The 11,725-nt window shown below is 38.0% G+C and overlaps 1 long non-coding RNA gene across 1 annotated transcript; it reads left to right on the forward strand.

The window, feature by feature from the left end:
• The first annotated feature begins 6,092 nt into the window (after positions 1 to 6,092).
• LOC143110093 (uncharacterized) lies at positions 6,093 to 8,296 on the forward strand. Its single transcript, XR_012984060.1, has 2 exons — positions 6,093 to 6,273; positions 7,403 to 8,296. It is a non-coding gene; the product is annotated as an uncharacterized LOC143110093 (long non-coding RNA).
• The last annotated feature ends 3,429 nt before the right edge of the window (positions 8,297 to 11,725 follow it).

Raw genomic sequence — 11,725 nt, forward strand, 5'->3', positions numbered from 1 at the left:
AATTTTCACCCAAGCAGTGGAGGTTTTCACGTGAAGAAAACGAACAGTGTAAACATCTGACAGGTGGGGCGTGGCCAGCAGTAGCTTATTTGCATAAAAGTGACAGAGTCCTTAAACGGCTCATTCTGAAAGGGACTGGAGCTTGCAAGAATAGAGGCTGCAGAGATCTCTTTATGTGAGATTGATTTTGTGCAAAAAACTTTATGAACATGTTTTGTATAGCCCATAGACCTATTCTAACTTGTTTAAAAAGAGGTATAATATGTCTCCTTTAATATTATTTCATTTGAGCTACATTTTACACTGATATGGCATGATGGCAACATAAACACAGCTAACAATTATATTAAATTGCAGTACCCTATGATTAAATGTAATGGCATATTTGACTAAGGTAGACTGCTGTTGCTGCTGATATACTCTGAGTCTCTGGCCCTCTCTTAGAGCCAGGCATAGTGAGCTGGCCCTCGGAAGAAAAAGTTTGAGGACCACTGATATAGAGAAACAAAGAACCAAAATGACAACAAACTTTGGCCTTGTGTACAGTCTGAGCGCATTACATCAACTACCTTTAAAAGGGTGTGCTCAAGGCGAGGTGACTTTGACAGTCTCGCTGTCAACTTACAGAAGGGAAAAAAGACCAGTACAAACGCTATGCAAAGAGGCATCACAATGGAGCCAGTGGCTGCACAGAAATACACTTTAATCACTGGAAACAGCATCCTGCCATGTGGATTTGTGATTAACCCTGCCGCTCCTCACTTAGGCGCAATCCCAGATAGGAGAGTGATTGACCAATCTGAGGACTGCCCTTATGGCCTCTTGGAAATTAAGTGTCCGGATAAAGATGCCTGTGTAGATTGTCCTTAACTCACACAAGATCTAGATGCCAATTTATCATTGAAAGAGGGCCACGAGTATGGATTTCAAATGCTTGGACAAATGGGTCTCACTGGGGCAACCTGGTGTGACTTCTTTTTCATGTCTCACACTGACTTTCAAAGAGACTGTATTTTGATGCAAACATGTGGGCAGATGTCAAGCAGAAACTAGACTGCTTCTATTTCCAACACTTCTTACCAGCTCTTTTGAAGTGAAGAAGCTGTAGTTTAGTGCAGCAAGTATTATTTTCAGGATTGACTAATCAGTTAACCCTTTCGTGCCCGTGCCGAACATTCCATTTTTGGTGCTGGATGACCTCCTCACACAAAAAACCTTATTTCTTGAGTATAATACATACCATCAATGGGATATACATACCATTGTAATCAGAAGGATCAGTTCTATGAAATAATGTAAAATACATATGGTAATGTTGATATAGTAATGAACAGTATTTGAAAATCCTCTCCAAATGTATATCCGGAATTTGTCAAAATTTAATTTCATTCACATAAAAATGAATTTTCATCATATTTCTCTACAAGATAGAGAAAAATATAGAGTGTATGAAATGTTCAGCAAGTTGTGGGCTATTTAACAAAAAAAACTGTATTGGAATATTATTAACCTTTCAAAAGTTATGATATTTTTAGTGATCAGTGTAAAAAAATGCAGGAAACGGGATTTAGAATGTTGACAGAATTCACATTCACTTTCTCACCAACAACATAAAAGTATGCATAAAAACTAATAATCAAGTCAGAAACAATGGTTTAGATGTATTTGGTCTATAAGAATAAACCATTTATTTGTATATAAGCAAATGCTACAGTCAATAAGAATGACATTAAAAAAAAACATACTGTACCTTACCAGTAATACAGGAAGTAAGTATACTGTATTCATTGAAGACCATTTCGGAAAAGAGACATAAAATACATTTGATTCAACAAATACAACTTCCTTATATAAATCAGTATAATATATAAATTATATACATATATAAAATGTATTATTATTCATGAAAAGCTAGGAATACAATCAACATCACTCAAAACTCAATGTGTTCTAAACATTTGAAAGTGGATTACATACTTAGAACAAGCCTGTGGAGAATAAACACATATACACACAAACTCATACCCACACACACACACACACTTACAGAGGAGGATAGGGAAAGGTGGGGTGGGGAACCTGAAGGTTGAACACAGAAGAGCTATGACTCATTACTAAACGCATCCCCTTTTGCAGAATGCCAAATCTGACAGCAATTTGTTTATCAATAAAACAAATTCGCCTACCGTTACACTCCAGGGCCATATAAGCTACTTTAGTTTTATTATGTACGTTGTTTTATAACAAGCTCCTGTTGTACAGGAATATGTACTTAATGGAAAGACGACAGAGTAGTAGCTGAAGGTGAGGCTGAAATTTCAACAGAAATGCCTACCAGCTGTTGTGATAGATTTCCTCCAAATTCTTTCTGGTTGTAGCTACCAAACCTAGGTTCAACACCAGATTCTGCATTGCATTGTCAAACTTGAAATAACAAGAAGCTACTGACAACGGCAATGTCAATGGAGAAAAAGTGCTTTCTATATTCTGCGTTTTTTGGAGTACACAATATATATTCATCATTTGGTCAATGTCCCCTGATCCCTGCCAAGACTTGGTTCCCCAGTAGCAATGGATATTAGGGAGGGAAGTGAACCCCATGTAAATGATCAATCCCAGAAACCTGTGAAACTCTTCTGGAGTCTTTGTCCCATGCCCGTGCACTGTTTGCATACGATGGCCTACTAAGCACAAGCTCCCATTCCTTCCGGTTGGTAAAACCACATATGCCTGGGACAACAATGTGAGTAAAAAAGAACATAACAAGTCTATTTCACACAGTTTTTTAGTCTGCACCATCCTACGCATGGCACATAAATCTATACCTTCTTCCTCCATCCCCTCATGGTCTTCAGCATTGTGAACGCAAGCTCATGAGCTGTCAGCTACCTCTTTCAGGCTTGCAAGAAGGTCTGTGTAGGTCTTGTCATCCTCCATCTGAAACAAGAGCGAAATCATACAAATACCTTTATTAATGTAAAAAATAAAATTACAAAACTACAGATTTGTGCATGTATGCACACAAAAGAAGAGGTAGCCTAAACTATTGAAGCATCCTCAGAATATACTCGAAATATTTCTAAGTAGGCCTATGAAAAGTCATTGTATTACACATGGGTTTAGCTACCCTAAATCTGATTGCCTGGCTGGCATCAAGACAAAGACAGATTACATTTCACCTAGTAATAAACTGCTGAAATGCAATAATGACATTTCTGACAGAATATGTGATTTCACATCATGTTTTCTATAACTAAATATTGAGGAGTTGTGCTTCATCTAGAATTTCAAGTCATGCCATCTTAGAAAATGTTGAGACAAGCACGTCTGATGTTTGTCATTTAGAAGTTAGCAAGCTAAAATAGTTCACTACAGACTGCACTACAGATAACAACCGGAGGAAATGCAATAAGTTAATTACATTTCTGACAGAATATGTGATTTCACATCTTATTTTCTACAACTAACGTTACATATTGAGAGGAGTAAAAATATCGCTCAACTTATTTCATGTAAGAGAACGCAACTTAGAAACGCGGCGCCCATTGATTTATTCAGCTTTGGTTTGCTATATTGTCTTGCCAATATAATGCTTACCTAATAGTGTTGTCACGATACCAAAATTATGACTTCGATACGATACCTGCCATAAATATCACGATGCTCGATACTAAAACGATACTACGGCGAAATCCTAAGATCTGTGGAGAAGAAAGGACTCATACCTCCTCCAAGTGTATTGAGTCATTTGTGTTGAATTTGGTGCACTTTTGTAGTGTGTAGGTCAATTCTGGGTTCTAAACTTCCTACATAATTATTATTTTTTTATAGTCAGTAAAATAGTAGGCCTACTTTGTGTGATTAAGTCCTTTATTGTTTGTTATAGTTCATTTACATTGTGTTGTGGCAATAAAGTAGCTTTAAATAGCCAAACTAGGCTAGATCAAGGTCAGTGTTAAAATTACTGCATGCAAATCACTGAATGCTATGCAGAGGGGCCTAATCTTTAGGCCATCTGATGTACAGTATAGGCTACCCTAGGCCTTTCCGTGTTCATGGGATTTCTTTGACAGTTGCAAAGGGGAAAATGTGAGGATAGTCTTCTTTGTGCCCAGTGTACAAGTACAACGTTCCAACCACTCAGGTCTTCATCAGATAGGCCTACACCATTACCTGTTGCAATATATCTGTGTGCATTCCTACATTACGTCTATTTCTTTGATAACATGATTTGCTACCACGTACTGTAACAATAAGCCGCTATTATTATTAGGACTCAACACGCTTTGGTGGTGTTATGCTGTGGGCTTTAATTAGCGCATTTCGGGTAGCCTATCCTACATCTGGGCAATAATTATTGAACAAATTGCAGTCTACATGCCATGACAAATATTACCAGTAGTAGGCTGCTACTGACCGAACATGAAATAGATCGTTTACAAGTTATGGTAATGTTATTCTGGCGTGAACATTGCGCTTTCATCACGTTAGCACCCTATGATTACAGCTCGTTATGTCTCGTCAAAATGATTACAGCTCTGTCTCGTCAAAATTCATTGATGAAGGAAGGTTTGCTTTATCCCAGAGAACCATACTCGTTTCACTTAGGCTAGACTAAAACATAAGAGAAGAACTTGGCACTAACCATGTAGTCGTGTTTTCTATAGCATATTCGTTAACCTGTGTTCTTTGAACTCTTTAAAAATGTTGGGATATATCTGCGAGGTGTTTAGCCAAGTTCCATGCGTAGCCTACTGCTTTTAAATGACTTTGTGTACCTGATGGCTTGCCTTCACCCGATGTATCCGAAATAGTTGCAGATTTCACTGCACCTTTTGTTTTATCCACAAGGCCTAGAACTGTCGGCAAAGAACTATGTTGACGTTGGCTGCGCACTCACTCACTCAGAGCTGCCTGCTTGACACGCCCACTTGCCTAGATGCGTGCAAGGAGCAGTGGGAGCAGCAGTTGACACAGACACAGAACGTTATTATTTTAATAAAGTATCGATTCTAAAAACGTCTGAAATCGTATCGTTTTTTGAGTGAAGGCATCGCGATACCTTTTTAGTATCGATACACCGTGCAACACTATTACCTAACAAGCAAATTGGTACTAGAACACAAACTTACCTACAGGTTATATACTAACAGGTTTTTAAATGAAACTGTCAAATGAAAATAACTGACATCAAAAGCAAACGATAATATTGCAAGCAGTTCAGAATTATACAGTTAGCTAAAGTTACGTGACGATGCACTAGCCCCCCGCTAAGCCATAATGTTGACGCTGATGAGAAAGCATATTACTGTCAAATAACATGATTTAAGGACTTCAAATTAAGATAAACCATAACTAGAACCGATGTAAAAACAATATTACCTCAGTTTATCCAGCTTTGTGGTTTCCAGTCGAGGTAAACTCCAACTTAAGTGCAGGTGGCATCCGGCTGTCCACGTCAAATGCACCGACTCAAGTGAAAATATTTTTTCAAGACTCATCTTCAAGTATCCAAAACATTTCGCGCCATAAACCCCTTAACCAATCATATCAAATTGTAGCTTATGTTGTCAGCATTACGGGGAAGATTTCAGAAATAAAATCAGTCATTGGACAGCTGAGATATTAGATGATTGGTCATCGTTAAAATTTTAACGAAATTAGAACGGTTGGGCTTGTAAGGGTTAAATCTTTCCTATTTGTATCACATTTTACACAAGCTTTTGTGATTTATACAAATATGTAAGTAAAGAGTTGTTTGTACTTAATCATAAACTTCTGCTATGTTTATTCCACAAACAAAATGCTACTAAATTACAATTATACAAACACAAAGTGTTGGCTTCTTTCTGCACATTTATTAATTAATTTAGGTGTAAGCATTTAAAAATATTTTATACAAAGTGACTTTAAAGTCAATACAGTGCAGTACAGTGCGATGCACTTTTACGTAATAATATACAGTAACTTAAGCCCTGTTAACCCTTTGCAGACCACACGTTCTAATTTCGGTACCCCAGTACCGATGACGTTCAGTCTAATAACTCAGCCATACCCCAACCAATTTTATCAATGAACACTTCCTCAAAAACGTCACATCATAGGCTTTCTGGCGATATGATTGGTTAAGGGATTTGTGGCGCGAATTTATTTTACTACGTGAAGGAAAAATCAAGAGTTGATGTCTCCCTCCACTAGAGGAAAAACGGCAGGAAGCACTATGCATCGTTGATCTTGACGTCGTCTAAAGGAGAAACTACTGGATCATCTGAGGTAAAAACAAGTCTTTTTATGTTATTACTACTTGTTATCCATGTTATTACTTCAAAATCGTTTTTAAAAGTTATTTTTGCTGGTAATTACACCTTGTATGCATGGCCGTAACATAATGCGTGTGTGTGTTCACTTCAGCTGATATGACAGCTGATATTTTAGCACACCGTAATCTTTAGTAAACTCATTATTTTCAGTCATTTCTGGGGGGTTACTATATGTCAACCAAGATTACAGACCTACTAGGACTGACATTTTAACGATTTGTTCTATTTTGAACGATGTTCCTTGCTTGTCAGCTGATACAGAAAACTAGCTAAGTTAGGTAACGTTAGCATCAGAAGAGGCTGCAACATGTCCCTGACGCGTAGTCGCGATAAAGTTCACTCCCGTGCTTCATGACTGCCAACTTTATGTCAAGTACACCTAATCGGTATTTTATTGTCAAATAAACCTTTCATTCCTTCGTAATATGTATAGCACAATTTACAGTTGTTTGTAGCCAAGTTGCTTAGCTTACTTAGATAGAAACATCTGACATGAATGACAACGTTAATGTTACGTTACCGACGTGAAGACTGTGTTGATCACCGATGGTGTAACGTAAGGATTTTATTCATTGACTGCTGTTTTCATGAATACATGACTGAAGATTTGTTATAAATGTGTCTTAGTATTGTTTAGCTTTTAGGCTGTAAGGTTGGCTGCTACGATTATGAGGTTTTTGGGTGGCTAACTATGATGGGAGCTCATACACCCAAGCCTACTCGTCGACACATTATTTTCTAAGGGGGTGTTTTGTCTTTACGCAACTGCAGTAGCCTATGCACGGTGTATATGTGTATGCATACGCTGTTTAGATGTTTTCTGTCATATCTCCTGACTCATGTTCATGAATCAATGTTTGCTTGTAAGCTGGTATGCTATGTATGGTTTAGCCAAGGCAATAACACCTAGTGAGCTCTGAGACTAATGTTACCTCTCCAAGCAATATTGGAGTCCTCCAGTGACAATAATACTTTTAGTGAAAAGAGTCATGGTTGGTGGTGATTAGTTTTATTTTACATTACTTCCACATAATCTTAAACAACCTATTTACTAACAGACCTGTGATTTTTTGTTATTTTAGATGGAGGGAGAGAAGTATGTGCAACTGAGGTGAAAGCAGCCGACTGCTGATGGCAAACATGACCCCAAGGACCACGGTGGCATGGACATGGGACATGGATGGGTAGTTTCTGGATGAAGAGGAAGACAATGATGTGGTAGAGGAGGAGAATAATCTCCCATCATCCTCAGCTGAGTAAGCATGTTTGTGTGTGTGTGTGTGTCTGTGTGTGTGTGTGTGTGTGTGTGTGTGTGTTCGCCCAACTGGGCGTATGCACATTTCTGGTTGTGATAAGAGTGTTGCTTATAACAATAATGACAGGGATTATAGTGATAATAGTTTGGTTAGATTTGTAATTCAATTTCTAATTTTCTTATCTGACAATTTCTTTATTTTGAGCTTGGTCAAGTCCCATGTTAGGTAGAAAGCATAAACTTTGCCTATCCTTCTAACACAGACAGGGACACTAACTCCAGTAGCATTTACACCTCATCGTCTGCTAGGCTTAGATGGACACACACACACACACACACACACACACACACACATGGATCTGGTGTGAATGCGGCGTTAGTGTATCACCTTATGTGTAGGGCAAATGATATTGATAATTATATATTGTATCAAATTATATGCTGTATGGTTGTTAAATGTATTGAATTTCTTCTAATGTTTAATTAATTAACACTTATTAGTGTGAATGTTAATATGAATTGATGCTTTGTTCATCATGTTAAAGTATTTTGTTGATCTTTGTTATACTGTTGTCTTGTCATTCTTGTAGTTCTAATAGTTACTGCTTGTTTGTAAACATATGTTTTGTTATTTACCTGAAGTTGTTGTTCCTGATTATTTAATGAAATTGTTAAAGACTTATCTAAATAAAATGATTTATTTCTTCTTTCGTAAACCTAACACATGTGCCAGTGTCTCTTATTCTTGTTTTCATAGTAGAATGAAGCACATGGAGAAGCAGTTACCATCTGGATAGTCTTTATTTCAGCCTTTATCTTTCTTCCCCACAATTGATTTAGCCTCTTCAGAGTACAGTAAGACATCCTATATTTAGCTATGCATCTTGTTTTGATGGTAAAACATCTTATATTTGTTACATGACCATTATATCTGTGTATTTTTGGTCAGATGTCAAACCAGGAAAGGAAAACATCCTACTCTTTAAAAATTCTACATGTTACTGCGACTTGCAGTTATGAGTAAATTAATCATAACTTCTGAACCAAAGTTGATAAATTGATTCTGTTTTTTTCACTGAGGAGATCACAACACTGTCTATCTTTCACACACTATATCTACAATAGACATTAGGTGAAAAGCAAGATTCATCTTTACAAATTGATATTTTCGTGTTTTTTGATGTTGAATTTTGAAGGTATTGTTTAAAAACAATGTGTGTTACACTCAAACTTATTAACTATGATATGTACCATTTTAAAGGGCTAGTTCTCCTGATTACAATGGTGGGTATATCTTATCTCTGCCATGTAGCATGGCCACACAATAAGCCTTTTTGTCTCACAAGGGCATCAAGTATGAAAAATCGGAATGTTTTGTGCCGTCTGCAAAGGTCTAATACATTTATCATAACTTTTGAACAAAAGGTGATACATTGATTCTGTTTTCATCACTGAGTAGAGGACAAAATTGTGAATCTCCCATACACTCTAAGTTTTTCTCTATCTACAACAGAAATTGGGGGAAAAATTTGATTAATCTTGACAAACTGATAGTTTTGTGTTTTTTGGGGTTGAATTTTAAAGATATTTTTTTAAAAATATGTGTGTTCTCCTCAAAATTATTAATTCTATTTTATACCATTTGAAAGGGCTATTTCTCCTGATTATAATGGTGGGTAAATCATATCTCTGTCATGTAGCATAATCACACAATAAGCCTTTGAAAAAATGGAATGTTCGGCGCGGTCTGCAAAGGGTTAAACATATGTACATGAATGAGACCAATGGCAGATTAGAATAATGGGCCCTGAAAAGTTGTGAGCAGGGCACACACCTTCCATACTTGGTTTATAGACCCCATAGTGGTCATGGGTAATGTTCTGTCAAAGATATGGTATTCTTTAATTCTTCTAATAGCCCTTTCAACGTGAATCCTAAGACGAGCGATTTCCTGAGCCTTTGCCACCTGCTCTGTAGTAAGCTGTCTGTCAGACCTTAGGAATGGTGGTATTACTAGACTGACATTCATGGCAGACAATAGGTCTTCAATAGGGAAGCCTTTGTCTGCCATCACCTCGTCCCCTTCCTCCAGCAGAGAGAGAATGCCTGAAGTTTTTTTTATTTCTTTGTCTGATATTGACCCTGTGTACAAGTCACTAATGAAAGTTACTGCACCATATGGGCTTATGCTTATGGTGGTTCCTTTCTGAATATGTTTCAGAATTTAGTACTTTTGAGCTGGGCATTTGGACATGCAATTCTGTGCAGTCTAAGATTACCACTGCATGAAAAGTGTGATTTTCATCCCCGTAAACACCCGGAGATCTCCCTCATTTTCGGCAGTTGCTGACAATTTGCAACCCGCGAATGTCGCATTTGTCTGTGCCACAAATTGTCGGAACCGTACTATGACGTATGTGGAGAGCTCACAGAGTGCTAATGGCTCTAATTAGCATATGAATGCAGCGAAACCGCGCCTGGCAGGGGGTCAAGAGCGTGCAGATTAGCTTCGGCATGTTAGCATACGCCATTTTCAAATATGGCGCTGCATGGAGCATTTGGAACCAGCTCCATGCACGAAAATCCGTGTTGGGCATGAGCTCTCATGCGCGTACATGTTGGTGGGCGGGTACCTATCCGGCGGCTACAGCCAAACGTTATTCAGTGCGTATTTCTTGAGGATCCTAGAAGACGTGCATATTATGGTTGTTTATCCATCATATGACAAATAAACAAATAAATTAAATTGTATTGATCTTGTTTCGTTGTTGTTTGTCCCGAACAAACATAGCCTAAACATGATTAAAGACAATAAATTACACAACAGCGGCATAAAGACCTTGTCTCGTTACACCATGGGTCTCCAACACGTTGCTCTCAACCTATAGCCGCCCCCTTTGGAGCTTGCCAGAGGCTGAAGCACTAGGCTACTACATTTAAGTCAAGTCAAGTCAGATTTATTTGTATAGCGCATTTAACATGCACAGAGTGCAACCCAAAGCGCTTATTTAAATACAATTATTGCCGCGAGGCATTCCAGCCTACGAATTTAATAAAAAGTAAACCATGCATAATTAAAAAAAAAACTCAATTTAGGCTACTTCGCTATGCAATAAGGTTTCCATTAGAGCACAGCTCACGTTCAATGAATGAAGGAAAGGCCTTGTCTCGCAATAAACAGCTGGAAATTCCAACACTTTTTCAACTACACGAAACTTTACAGTGATCATCAAATACACTCTAGATTTAAATGCCCATCAGTCTCAACATTTAACTAGCCTATATAATAAAAAAAAAAAAAGTAAACCGAAACCAAACCAAAACCGAAAATTGTCTACGTTTGATAGCCTGGTATGCCGCTCCAAACAAAACGCATGTCTCACAATAACGTACAATGTAAGAAATAAAGGTCTGCCTCGAAAAAGCCTACCTCAAATAAATACCTGTGCTTTGCAGCCTAAGTAAATAGCAGACCCTGGACATAATTTAGGATTTACGGAAAGTATGCATGCAATCATACGATGTTGGATGCCTGGCGATGCTCTGGCCGTCTACTGTGCCTCTGACATCGCTGCCTCATTTGGATGGTAACTCCACAGGTGAGCGCGAAGATTGGATGTCGTGAATGCGTAAGTAAACTGTTTTTTGCTGAGTCCGCAGACAACATTCTCTTTAACCGTTACTTTACCATCTGCGGTGTAGCCTACAACTCAAAGTAAAGACACCACATTTTAGATGAGTTGGGGACGTAATTGTCCGCTCAGGCTGACCGTTCTGTGCGTTATCTTCAATACTATCTTCAATAATATTGAATATCTTCAATATTATTTTCAAAACAGGGTGGCTATTGAGGGCTCTGGCTCCAGTCATTATTGTGGCTACTGGCTATTATTGGCTTGATTTGGTCATGGGCCATCGCTAGAATAAGTTTAGAGCACCCGCTATGAGATGGCAAACAATAAAATAAAAAACAAACTAATCATAGACTGTAAAAATGCGCTACACTTGGCACTAAAAACCGAATAGTTTATTTATAGTTCGACTACGGATATTTCACGTCATGTTCGAATGCATATTTGCAGCAGGACAGCAGGCAGACCGCTGTTAGTTAGAGCCGCTGTGTTATCCAATGAAATTAAGTTGCGCTTCA

The sequence above is a fragment of the Alosa pseudoharengus genome, unplaced genomic scaffold (assembly GCF_046254945.1).
Source record: "Alosa pseudoharengus isolate Yale_2024_CS ecotype anadromous, Long Island Sound unplaced genomic scaffold, YU_APseudo_1.1 YU_APseudo_1.1_scf_7, whole genome shotgun sequence".
Classification (NCBI taxonomy): Eukaryota; Metazoa; Chordata; class Actinopteri; order Clupeiformes; family Clupeidae; genus Alosa; species Alosa pseudoharengus.